The following is a 13,870-nucleotide window of genomic DNA, read 5'->3' on the forward strand; positions in this document are numbered from 1 at the left end:
AGAAAAAAGCCGCCCTGAAGGCGGAGATTTGGAAAATAGCCCTTTTCTCATGTTTTCTCGCTGCCGTTCCTGTCCCAGGCCTCTCTTTCTTGGGCACCTTCGTTGTCTTCAGGAAACACCTGTCCCGATACTACAGCAACTTCGGCGTGGACAACAGGTCCCTCTCTGCTCTCGCCCGACAGGTTGGGAAGCCCGTGGAGGAGCTGACGGCCGTGATGACGTCCTTGGGAACGACCCCCATGACGGCTCTGAAGCTGTTGTTGGATTCGGTGGGGGCCGCTGTGATGGTAAGGGAATATTCGTGGAAGCGCCTCCCCGTATTTGGTGCCATGGTGTCTGGAGGGGTGGCACTCGTTACCACGTACTTCATGCTGCGGAAGTGTTTGGCCTCTGTAGCTGACGACACCCAGCGGGTTCTGAGCAAAGCACTGGAGGCAGAAAGGGAAAACACCATCTAGGATTTGGTGTTGCATTGGATGAGCCTGCTGCTGTCTAGAAGACACAGTCTTGGACTTCAAGCAGGAAAGATTCATGCTTCTCCATCCAGGAGTTGCATGTGTAGGCCAAAAGCCTAGTTGGAAGAAATTGTCTCAAGTAAAATTTTGCTTATTTTGCCTTATACTCCATTTTGCCAGCTTTGAATTAGTACGAAGAAATTGTTCTGAGTTTATTTTTTGCTGATTTTGTTAACATTTGTTCTTAGAAGGATAGATGTTTTATGGCTGTAATTGCCTTATTTACTGTTTGGTGTGAGGGAAGAATGTCTGGTAATTAACTGAGATAGGACAACTGGGCTGGATGGTCAAGAAGGGAGTGGAGGAGTCAAGAGGAACCAACTTTATTATCAATCCCCGGATGGCAGATTGACGACCCTAAACCAAAGGCATATACCCCGCGGACGAGATAAAGAGTTGAGCCGAAGGGACGAGATAAGAAACAGCTGTGGATCCTCCCGATAACAACTCAAAATAATGCTAATTAAGAGCAACCTTGACTACCTCGTGACTGACAGCTCCAGTGTGACACAGCAATGTCCAGAGACTTGTATGGGAACTTATCACTATAAAAGGCGGGTGTATTGCCATAGGACTTTGGGTTCGTTCAGCATCAACATCGGAGCTTCAAACACGTTTGACAGAGGCCCAGCTCCCTTCCCTCGTGTGCAGGTTCAGCTGGCACTGGAACTGACTGAGCAACACTAAGAACTGGTAACTATAAGATCCAACTGCAACCTTTGTGTGTGTGAGTGTGAGAGAGAGAGAGAGAAAGAGAGAGTGTGTGTGAATGGAAGCACATGCTGATTTTAATAATTAAATTGTACTCTCAGGAAATGTGGCATATTGCCTTATCCCCTTTAAAAGATTCCATGTGATTCCTATAAGCATAACACGTGTTCAGTCCCCATCAGCCATCTGGGGCGCCGTTGCACACCAGTCAAAGCGCCCATAATGAAGGAGACACATTCAGTGTCAGCTCAACGCTCCTGAGGTTTTACCCCACAAGGAATGAGGCAGCTTCCTTCTGGACATTCATACAACAAAAATAAAATTATACTGAATCCGGTTCTATCAACCTAGGACCCGCTGGGCTCCTCCATCCCTTCTGTATCTGAGCACCTTACAACCATGAATGGACCGGATCCCCACACTGGGTCAAATCAGCTGCCACTCCATTGGGGTCAATGGGGCCAGATCCCAGCTGGGGTCAATCGGCCATAGCTCCATTGCAGGTTAGAAGCCAAAGGCCTTGTCCTCATGGGAAAGTTTTTCGGTATAACCTAAGGTGTGAATTGAAACCGATAGAATGATCCTGGTGTAACCTCGTGTGTGAACGCTCTCACTCCAGCAGAAGAGTGACTTTTTTTCAGTTTTGTTTATGTCACTTGGGAGGGGGTTAAGCTGAGTTGGAGAATGTCACTGTTCTACCGGCACAAGAGCATCCCTGGGGCAGGGGGTTAGAGCAGCGGAGCCAGTACACCTGTCCTTTGAAAACAAGGTCTAAAAGCCTCATTAAAATCCTGCCCTGTGAATCTGATCAGTTGCATTTAGCTGCAATGCTGGGGTAGTGGTTTGCTGCGTGGGGTGTTTCATTCTGACCAGTGTCGTCTGGTTGTTTCCTCGCACTATTTCTTGGCCTGTTTGTTGAATCTACCTATTGCCAATAGTCTTACACTTAGAGTGAAAGCGCTTCTGGGAGGGCCAGTCTTTTTGTTATATCTTCGTACAGCACCTGGCACAATGGGGCTCTGGTTTCTATTTGCTACTGTAATACAAACAACTCACAATGATTGGCCGGGTACCATGTGTCATCGCTGTATCAACAGGCTGACAGTCAGTATCGATTCTAATCACAGCGTCTTGCCATCATGCGACGCTTTATTGACTCATTCGCTCCTTGCCACAGATTATGTTTAACGTAATAACGCCGTTACATTCCACCCCCGCCAGCCAGCACGTATCGCATTTACCTTCATTCCCTAATCTCGGTATTTCTTGCCTTTGGGTTGACAGTCACCGCGCTGGTTTAATAAAGGTACATTAAACACACACCGCTGCCTGCAGCTTCTTGGGCATCTCTCTGGCTTGAGATACGGGGATCTCGCTGCTATCCACAGTCGCACTCGGCAGGGGAAAGAGCCCTCGGTATCACTGCCATACGCAGCTGGGAACGGGCACCCATCACTAGAGCCTGCAGATCCGTAGGGATCCGCTGTATACCTTGGACCATTTTTGCGATACCCGGGTGGAGGCTGTGACGCACTGGGAATGTTCTTAATGTTTTCTCTGAATACTGTGTGGGTGCCTCAGTTTCCCCTATGCCTTTCTTAAATATCTAGGTGGTGGGATAAGGATGTATGGTTGCTGCAGAGCAAAGGGCCAGTGTACCTAAATGCCCGACACTCTGTCTCCTAGCAACTGATGGCCTGGGCCCCTCTTCTGCAAAGGTGCCAACTGAAGGTGTTGGAGACAAAGGGATCAGGTGACCTCCTGGCCTGGGAAAGAGACAAAGCCCAGAGAAGGAGGGGTTGGAGGGGGTTTCAGGGTTGGAGCTAGCTGGGGACGAGGAGTGAGAGCAGACATGGGTGTCTGGCTCTCTGAACCCCATAATGGACCCAGCCGAGGGGTCCCGTTCGCCACTGTACCTACAAGCTCTGTTTTAGACCGTGTTCCTGCCATCTAATAAACCTCTGTTTTACTGGCTGGCTAAGAGTCACGTCTGTCTGCAAAGTGGGGGCGCATGCAGGACCTCTGTCTTCCTCAAGACCCCGCCTGGGCGGACTCACTGTGGGAAGCGCACGGAGGGGCATATGGTGAATGCTCCAAGGTCAGACCCAGGAGGTGAAGGCGTGTGAGCTTCTTGCCCTGAAGACGGTCTGCTCGGAGGGAGAGGAGGCTCCCCAAAGTCCTGACTGGCTTTGTGGGGAGCAGTTCCAGAGCATCGCCCAAGGACTCCGTGACAGAGGCGAATACCAATTTTGTATCCGCGCAGGGCTCTGACGGTAAAAGCCGTGTGGGCAGCTGTGAGGAACCGCGGTGTGGACCCTCCACCTGCCCTGGACAGGGAGTCTGGGGGGCAGGGTTGAGAGACGCTGGGCGAGGGCTGCTCAGGCCTCCCGCCCAGGGCAAGTGGAGGGACCCAGGCTCCCCACAGCTGCCAGCACAGCTCTCCCCGGCCCAGCTACAGTGGCTGGGGGAGGGAGGGGAGTTGGAGCTGCAGCCTGGCCATGTTATGCTTATAAGAAGCACACAGGATCTTTTTCAGGGGAAAAGGCAATACGCTGCGTTTATTGGAAATACAACAATTAGCATATGCATTTAATTACACCACACACACACACACACTGTCCCGCCAGTCGATGTTATAGTTACCAGTCTAGAGTCCGGATCAATCTAGTGGACAGCTAGGTTGATCATGGGTAGGGAGGAGCCGGGTTCCGTCGGTCGTGACACAATGCTCCGGGGAAGTCTTGGCAGGATGGCAAGACCCCGTTTATATAGTGATTCTCCTTCATTGGGACCAATTAGTTTTGCACCGTCATGCTGTAATTAATTGTTATTTGATGAGTGCTTGTTTTTTTAAATTTTTTATTTTTTTTAGGGAGTTACCCCCATGCTGGTTTTGATTACAGCTATTTTGTCCCCATTGATAGGTGCCTGTTTTAATTTTAGAGTTGTTATTTGCTCTTTTTGGACATTTCAATAGGGGTGTGTTGTAATTTTCTGGCACCTTTGCGTCTGTCCTTGGTTCCTCCCTAGAACATCTGGTTCGGTGATGGCCTTCACACTGATCTCCTAACACACACATTCCTTATTTGCACACAAAACAGAATTGATTCACACAGAACATTTGAACAAGAACATCAAATTGCAATGCAGGAGAAAACAATCGTTGAATTCAGGCACCATGGCTTAGCTGGCTAAAGCACCTGTCTAGGAAGCAGGAGATCCTGGGTTCAACTCCCAGTGGTGCCTTGGTCTTATCTACTTACACTTGGGTGACCCAGTGGCCTAATGGATAATGCATCAGCCTCCGGAGCTGGGGATTGTGGGTTCAAATCCCCTCTGGGTCATGCTAATCACACATTGCGGGGGGGAGAGATAGTTCAGTGGCCTACTAAACTTGGGGTTGTGAGTTCAATCCTTGAGGGGGCCATTTAGGGATCTGGGGCAAAAATCTGTCTAGGGATTAGTCCTGCTTTGAGCAGGGGGTTGGACTAGATGACCTCCTGAGGTCCCTTCCAACCCTGATATTCTATGATACTTATTTTAAAATGCTAAACCTATAACAAAGTGGTGACCCTAAAAGGTCTGTTACTGCCTTGAAATCAGCTCAGACACAGGTTCTGGCTGATGCATCTTTACCAGTGGCCCATTAGGCCATTCCTTACTGCTAATCAGAAAGGGTGGCTGGCAGGATAAGATCAAATCATACACCAATACATTTAATACAAGCTACATTATTATTCTTTATTCTTCATTCTAAATTATATAAAATACAAACATAAAATCCTACTGCTACATGTCCCCCTTTTGACCCCTCAAGAACAATTCTTGAGTGGGTCCTATTTTACACAACTATTTCATAGCAATATACTGAGAGGCCATTTGAGCTTGTGGTTGTAATTTAACAAACATTCGCTTTGTCCAACAGCACATACAACACATTCCTAGCAAGCAAACACAGGACAATATTAACACAACTACTAATGGGTGAAACATAATGCACAATATGCCCTTAGAAGTCGGGGACCAGCCTGTAAAAACGTCGTACCAGTGATAGGCAGTCAGTTCTTTTCAGACCTAGCAATGTTTAGCATGTCTCCATTTGCATGTAATATCTGAATGACACGTTTCCCTACATCTCTCTGTGTTTGTTGTAAAAACGGAGTCACCTTGGTTTCTGACAACAAGTGATCAGTTAGATCTCGCCAATCAGGACCAAGGGTAACAGAGAAATTAACCAGGGTAGCGGTTATAATGCTCTGTGCTTTTTCTATTTTTGGTAAATAGTACGTGTGATTGCTAGTATATAATACACAGGCATTACATCTACATTCATCCACTGAGGGTTGGCTGATACTTGCATCTTCCCAAAATACTGTTTTCCAGGTTGTAACACAGACACATTGTCCGTTGTACAAAACACGCGTCACATTCTCTAGTTCGTCCCAAACACGTTTCCAGTGATGTATCTCTGCTATATGGTTCTGTAGTGACAGGTAGGGGACAAGCACACCTATTTCTGAGGGCTCCACTCCATACACCTGCGGATGTCCAACTATTTCTCCTCTTTCCCAGCCCACTGACCCATACCGGGGTAGCCAAAAGGATCCCATGGTCAATTTTGGGAGCGGGCTCACGTTCCATATTTCTGTCTCCACAGACTGTGGGTGAGCAATTTTAACAATAATTTCACCTAATAACAAATCAGGCTTAACCATGCTGGAAACATATTGCATCCATTCATGTCTGTAGATGTCGAACAAGGACCGCTTCTGTTGTTTTAAAAGATACCCAAACATTCCCAGATATTACCCAAAACATTTAGTGTTTAAGTGATGCTAAACTAAGAATTTGCATCTCAGTATATCCTATGGCCAAGGCAGTTTTATTCCCTAGTTCTATTGGTTGTTTATACAGCAGCCAGGAGGTGGCGTTCAGCCACTGCCACATATTCCATGTTGCTTTTAGGTTTCCCAGACCTATTTGTACCAAGTCCACAGTAGTATCTGCCTGCTTGTGAATGAGAATATCTTGCAGTTGTGACAAGAAACTTAACTTATTCTTAATTACTTCCAGGTCTAAAGTATTCATAATCCCTGCTCCAAAACCAAGTCCTCCTAATATGGTGTCTACTACATCTCATTTTGAAAGTAGAAGGCAGCTTGGGTGAAAGTGATCATGAAATCATAGAGTTTGCAATTCTAAGGAAGGGTAGAAGGGAGAACAGCAAAATAGAGACGATGGATTTCAGGAAGGCGGATTTTGGTAAGCTCAGAGAGCTGATAGGTAAGGTCCTATGGGAATCAAGACTGAGGGGAAAAACAACTGAGGAGAGTTGGCAGTTTTTCAAAGGGACACTATTAAGGGCCCAAAAGCAAGCTATTCCGCTGGTTAGGAAAGATAGAAAATGTGGCAAAAGACCACCTTGGCTTAACCACGAGATCTTGCATGATCTAAAAAATAAAAAGGAGTCATATAAAAAATGGAAACTAGGACAGATTACAAAGGATGAATATAGGCAAACAACACAGGAATGCAGGGGCAAGATTAGAAAGTCAAAGGCACAAAATGAGCTCAAACTAGCTACGGGAATAAAGGGAAACAAGAAGACTTTTTATCAATACATTAGAAGCAAGAGGAAGACCAAAGACAGGGTAGGCCCACTGCTCAGTGAAGAGGGAGAAACAGTAACAGGAAACTTGGAAATGGCAGAGATGCTTAATGACTTCCTTGTTTCGGTCTTCACCGAGAAGTCTGAAGGAATGCCTAACGTAGTGAATGCTAATGGGAAGGGGGTAGGTTTAGCAGATAAAATAAAAAAAGAACAAGTTAAAAATCACTTAGAAAAGTTAGATGCCTGCAAGTCACCAGGGCCTGATGAAATGCATCCTAGAATACTCAAGGAGCTAATAGAGGAGGTATCTGAGCCTCTAGCTATTATCTTTGGAAAATCATGGGACACGGGAGAGATTCCAGAAGACTGGAAAAGGGCAAATATAGTGCCCATCTATAAAAAGGGAAATAAAAACAACCCAGGAAACTACAGACCCAGTTAGTTTAACTTCTGTGCCAGGGAAGATAATGGAGCAAGTAATTAAGGAAATCATCTGCAAACACTTGGAAGGTGGTAAGGTGATAGGGAATAGCCAGCATGGATTTGTAAAGAACAAATCATGTCAAACCAATCTGATAGCTTTCTTTGATAGGATAATGAGTCTTGTGGATAAGGGAGAAGCTGTGGATGTGGTATACCTAGACTTTAATAAGGCATTTGATACGGTCTCGGATGATATACTTATCGATAAACTAGGCAAATACAATTTAGATGGGGCTACTATAAGGTCGGTGCATAACTGGCTGGATAACTGTACTCAGAGAGTTGTTATTAATGGTTCCCAATCCTGCTGGAAAGGCATAACAAGTGAGGTTCCGCAGGGGTCTGTTTTGGGACCGGCTCTGTTCAATATGTTCATCAACGACTTAGATATTGGCATAGAAAGTACGCTTATTAAGTTTGCGGATGATACCAAACTGGGTATTGCAACTGCTTTGGAGGACAGGGTCATAATTCAAAATGATCTGGACAAATTGGAGAAATGGTCTGAGGTAAACAGGATGAAGTTTAACAAAGACAAATGCAAAGTGCTCCACTTAGGAAGGAACAATCAGTTTCACACATACAGAATGGGAAGAGACTATCTAGGAAGGAGTACGGCAGAAAGGGATCTAGGGATTATAGTGGACCACAAGCTAAATATGAGTCAACAGTGTGATGCTGTTGCAAAAAAAGCAAACATGATTCTGGGATGTATTAACAGGTGTGTTGTGAGTAAGACACGAGAAGTCATTCTTCCGCTCTACTCTGCGCTGGTTAGGCCTCAACTGGAGTATTGTGTCCAGTTCTGGGCACCACATTTCAAGAAAGATGTGGAGAAATTGGAGAGGGTCCAGAGAAGAGCAACAAGAATGATTAAAGGTCTTGAGAACATGACCTATGAAGGAAGGCTGAAAGAATTGGGTTTGTTTAGTTTGGAAAAGAGAAGACTGAGAGAGGACATGATAGCAGTTTTCAGGTATCTAAAAGGGTGTCATAAGGAGGAGGGAGAAAACTTGTTCACCTTAGTCTCTAAGGATAGAACAAGAAGCAATGGGCTTAAACTGCAGCAAGGGAGGTTTAGGTTGGACATTAGGAAAAAGTTCCTAACTGTCAGGGTGGTTAAACACTGGAATAAATTGCCTAGGGAGGTTGTGGAATCTCCATCTCTGGAGATATTTAAGAGTAGGTTAGATAAATGTCTATCAGGGATGGTCTACACAGTATTTGGTCCTGCCATGAGGGCAGGGGACTAGACTCGATGACCTCTCAAGGTCCCTTCCAGTCCTAGAGTCTATGAATCATTTTGCTCGGCCATAGGGACGTTGATGTGTTTTTATTTAGGCCGTTATAATAGGAAGGGAGTAGGGTGAACATTTGGGTTCCAATTTAGACACGTTCAGCTGAGTCCAATTCATACCAATTTTCATTTTTACAAATAGTGGATTTAACAAGACTTTTAATGGATTACTTTGAGTCACAAACAATTTTGGTTTCTTTATTTTAATTGGGGAACCTCTTTTGAACGCCAGGGCCGGCTCTAGGTTTTTTGCCGCCCCAAGCAAAACAATGTTTGGCTGCCCCCCACCCCAGCCCTGGGCTCCCCCCGCCGCACCTCCCTGCTGCCCCTGCCCTGGGCTCTTCCCCCCCCGCACTCCCTGCTGCCCCAGCCCTGAGCTCCCCCACACACACACACCCCTGCCACCCCAGCTCTGAGCTCACCCCCTGCCACCCCAGCCCTGAGCTCCCCCCCCACCCACACCCCTCTGTCGCCCCAGCCCTGGGCTCTCCCCCCACACCCGCATCCCCAGCTCTGGGCTCCCCCCTGGACCCCCAGCCCTAGGTCACTGGTAACTCACTCCCAGGGTGGGTAATTCAGCAGGAATTTTGGATGTGCACAGAACACAGACAGGATTGGTTCCCATATGGTTACAGAACTGCAGTAAAGTGGAACAATTTTCAGCTTGTGTGATTGGAGGATATCTGGATGCATATTATAAGACTGTCCTCCATAAATGAGGAAAAGTTGAGGTGCCTTTATTATTTTTTTGTTCCACTCTTTGTTTCTATGGGAAAATTTGCCAGTGCAATATTACTGTCTTCCTTTTAAACAAATAAAACTAAAAAAAAAAAATGGCAATGGCTGTTGAAAATAGCAATTCCAGTCCTAATAACCACTGGGAAGCATTTCTTGCTCAATTTTATCCTACTTTTTCTACAGCAAGTTACAGTGGATCAGTATATTTGATTTGGGGGTGTTCAAATCCGGAAGGCAGGTGCTAGATTCCCTTTCTGAATATTAGCTAAATCTGGAAAGGAAAAGTCAATTTCTGCTTCCATGGCTCAGAAGTGGAAATCCTCCTAAGTGCCTGGTACTATATCTAAAGCTGCCCAGGTCCAGAGCCTCCCCTCCCTTACTTTTCATTTTAAATTCTAGTGGGATCCACGTACTTCCCTTGCTAGGCTTCAGATAGAGAGGGGCACTGTCCATTTAGTCCACCCAATTCCTTCTTTGGGGGCTGCAAGGTGAGGTCACACCAGTATCCCTAATCCAGGCTGGGGAAGTCTTCTGAAGGGGATCTCTGGGGCAAAGCCTTCTACTCCTTGGGCATACTTGTTCCCCATTCACAGTGCCACCCCGCTCTAGCAGTGAGCTCTCCACTCACAGCAAGCTGCAGCATGAGGTTTCAGCTACATACTCCTCCCCTCCCCTTCCTGTGGATAGCAGCCAAGGGAATGCTGGGAAATGTAGTTCTTTCCCTGCCCAGGGCTGGCTCTATGGGCAGGGAGCTAACCAAGGAACTACAGCTCCCAGGGCTCTCTGTTGGTTCTCAGCGCCAATGCTGGGTCCCTGCTGTATGCTGCCCCTGCAAATGGGCTGCCCCCCCTGCAAATGGGCTGCCCCAAGCACCTGCTTGGTTTGCTGGTGCCTGTTGAACGCATAGTCCCTGGTACAGGTTCAGGTGTATGTGTCCAGGAACCATAGGTTCAATTCACCATGGGGTATGGACAATAACCCACAATAACTGTTAGAATTGTTCCTGTCTTAACAGGCTCATCCCACTGATATGATAATTGTGGGTAGCTGGAACTCCAGGTGGTATCCCCATAGGAAACTTCTATTTTAACCTCTATTTTCCAGTGGTTTGGTATTTCTGTGGTGTTTATAAGGTACACTTTAATCCCCACTTCCCCTTCCCAGGCATATACATTGGTATTTCCTAAGGGTCTTAAGAGTTGGCTGGTGTTTTTATTATACCATTCCATGAGGAGTACTGGATCACGGGTAGGAATCCATGATTGGCTGGCGGGGGGTGAATTTGTTCTTAGATATTAGCTTATGAGGAGGGCTGCTTCTTCTGTCATGGGTGGGTATAAACTGTTCAGGAAGGGCCGGCAGGGGAGGAAAGGTGGAGGAGTTGCACTGTATGTAAGAGGGCGATATGATTGCTCAGAGCTCCAGTTTGAAACTGGAGGAAAGCCTGTTGAGAGTGTTTGGGTTAAGTTTAGAAGCGAGAGCAACAGGGGTGATGTTGTGGTGGGCGTGTGCTATAGACCACCGGACCAGGAGGATGACATAGACGAGGCTTTCTTCGGACAACTAACTGAAGTTTCCAGAACACAGTCCCTATTTCTAATGGGGGACTTCAGTCGATGTCTAGTTGGCAGCCGGTATCAAGCGGAGTGCCCCAGGGGTTGGTCCTGGGGCTGGTTTTGTTCAACATCTTTAGTAATGATCTGGATGATGGGATGGATTCCACCCTCAGCAAGTTCGCGGATAACACTAAGCTGGGGGGAGAGGGTAGGGATAGGGTCCAGAGTGACCTAGACAAATTGGAGGATTGGGCCAAAAGAAACCTGATGAGGTTCCACAAGGACAAATGCAGAGTCCTGCACTGAGGACGGAAGAATCCCATGCTGCTACAGGCTGGCAGGGCCATCCCTAGCCATTTTGGTGCCCTACACAGCCCCCCTGCAGGGGGAGGGGCAGGCCTCCGGTGGGGGGCTGGCCCCAGGCCTCTGCGGGGGCGGGGCAGGAGCAGGCTTCAGGGGCAGGGGGGAACCGCCCCCCGGCACGAACCAGCGGAGTGGAGTAGGTTGGGGCCGGGTCGCTCCACTTCCTGCTAATGGTGAGTGCAGGGTGCCTGACCCCTGCTGCAGTGCTCAGGGGAGTGGGGGTGGGGCAGAGTGGGGGTGGGAAGAGGCAGGGCGGAGCGGAGGCTTTGGAGAAGGGGTGGAGTGCGGGTGGGGCTGGGGCGGAGCAGGGGTGGGAAGAGGCGGGGCTGGGGCACAACAGGGGCAGGGGCCATGGGGAAGAGGCAGAGCGGGGGCTGGAACAGCACACAGCTGTGTAGGGCACCAGGAACTTTGGTGCCCCACATTTTCTGGTGCCCTACGCAGCTGCGTACTTTGCGTATGGGTAGGGACGGCCCTGCAGGCTGGGGACTGACTAGCTAAGCAGCAGTTCTGCAGAAAATTATTGGTTAAATTGGATAAGATGGGGATCGGTAGGAAAATCCAGAGGTGGATAAGGAACTAGTTAAAGGGGAGACTGCAGCGGGTAGTACTGAAAGGTGAACTGTCAGATTGGAGGGAGGTCACCAGTGGGGTTCCTCAAGGTTCAGTTCTGGGTCCGATTTTATTTAATCTATTCGTTACTGACCTCGGACCCGAATGTAGGAGTGGGTTCATAAAGTTTGCGGATGACACAAAGTTGGGAGGCATTGCCAACTCGGAGAAGGATCGGGATATTCTGCAGGGAGACTTGGATGACCTTGTAAATTGGAGTATTAGTAATAGGATGAGATTTAATAGTGAGAAGTGTAAGGTGATGCATTTAGGGATGACTAATAAGAATTTCAGTTATAAGCTAGGGACGCATAGGTTAGAAGTGACTGAGGAGGAGAAGGACCTCGGAGTCCTGGTTGATCGCAGGATGACTATGAGTCGGCAATGCGACGTGGCTGTGAAAAAAGCTAATGCGATCTTGGGATGCATAAGGCGAGGTATTTCTAGTAGGGACAGGGAGGTGCTGCTTCCGTTATACAAGGCGCTGGTGAGACCTCACTTGGAGTACTGTGTGCAGTTCTGGTCTCCTATGTTTAAAAGGGATGAACTGAAACTGGAACGGGTACAGAGAAGGGCAACTAGGATGATCCGAGGAATGGAAAACCTTTCCTATGAAAGGAGACTCGAGGAGCTTGGTTTGTTTAGCCTAACCAAAAGAAGGCTGAGGGGGGATATGATTGCTCTCTTTAAATATATCAAAGGGATAAATACCAGGGAGGGAGAGGAATTATTTCAGCTCAGTGCTAATGTGGACACGAGAACGAATGGATATAAACTGGCCGTGGGGAAATTTAGGCTTGAAATTAGACGAAGGTTTCTAACCGTCAGAGGGGTGAAATTTTGGAACAGCCTTCCGAGGGAAACGGTGGGGGCGAAAGACCTCTCTGGCTTCAAGATTAGGCTAGATAAGTTTATGGAGGGAATGGTTTGATGGGATTACGGGATTCTAATCAATTAGGCAATAACGGCCATCGCTGGTAAAATGAGGGTCTGGCTAGAGAATCTTGCCTGTATGCTCGGGGTTCTGCTGATCGCCATATTTGGGGTCGGGAAGGAATTTTCCTCCAGGGTGGATTGGCAGTGGCCCTGGAGGTTTTTCGCCTTCCTCCGCAGCATAGGGCAGGGGTCGCAAGCTGGAAGATTCTCTGCGACTTGAAGTCTTTAGATCACGATCTGGAGACTTCAACAGCAGAGCTAAGGGAAAGTGGGGGGGTCAGCTTTTGTGGCCTGCATCATGCGGGGGGTCAGACTAGATGACCATATTGGTCCCTTCTGACCTTAAAGTCTATGAGTCTATGAGTCTATGAGAAAAGGACCTGGGGTTACAGTGGACGAGAAGCTGGATATGAGTCAGCAGTGTGCCCTCGTTCCCAAGAAGGCCAACGGCATATTGGGCTGTATTAGTAGGAGCGTTGCCAGCAGATCGAGGGAAGTGATTATTCCCCTCTATTCGGCACCGGTGAGGCCACATCTGGAGTATTGTGTCTAGTTTTGGGCCCCCCACTACAGAAAGGATGTGGACAAATTGGAGAGAGTCCAGCGGAGGGCAACGAAAATGATCAGGGGGCTGGGACACATGACTTACGAGGAGAGACTGAGGGAACTGGGCTTATTTAGTCTGCAGAAGAGAAGAGTGAGAGGGGATTTGATAGCAGCCTTCAACTACCTGAAGGGGGGTTCCAAAGAGGATGGAGCTCGGCTGTTCTCAGTGGTGGCAGATGACAGAACAAGGAGCAATGGTCTCAAGTTGCAGTGGGGGAGGTTTAGGTTGGATATTAGGAAACACTATTTCACTAGGAGGGTGGTGAAGCACTGGAATGGGTTACCTAGGGAGATGATGGAATCTCCTTCCTTAGAGGTTTTTAAGGCCCGGCTTGGCAAAGCCCTGGCTGGGATGATTTAGTTGAGGTTGGTCCTGCTTTGAGCAGGGGGTTGGACTAGATGACCTCTTGAGGTCCCTTCCAACCCTAATCTTCTATGATTC

General features: G+C 47.8%; 2 non-coding genes across 2 annotated transcripts; both read left to right on the top strand.

The window, feature by feature from the left end:
• Positions 1 to 4,398: 4,398 nt before the first annotated feature.
• On the top strand, positions 4,399 to 4,472 carry TRNAP-AGG. Its single transcript has one exon. It is a non-coding gene; the product is annotated as a tRNA-Pro (tRNA).
• Positions 4,473 to 4,497: 25 nt separating this feature from the next.
• Positions 4,498 to 4,570, top strand: TRNAR-CCG. Its single transcript has one exon. It is a non-coding gene; the product is annotated as a tRNA-Arg (tRNA).
• The last annotated feature ends 9,300 nt before the right edge of the window (positions 4,571 to 13,870 follow it).

Source organism: Terrapene carolina, unplaced genomic scaffold, assembly GCF_002925995.2.
Source record: "Terrapene carolina triunguis isolate 2854851 unplaced genomic scaffold, T_m_triunguis-2.0 Scaffold33959, whole genome shotgun sequence".
Lineage (NCBI taxonomy): Eukaryota > Metazoa > Chordata > Testudines > Emydidae > Terrapene > Terrapene triunguis.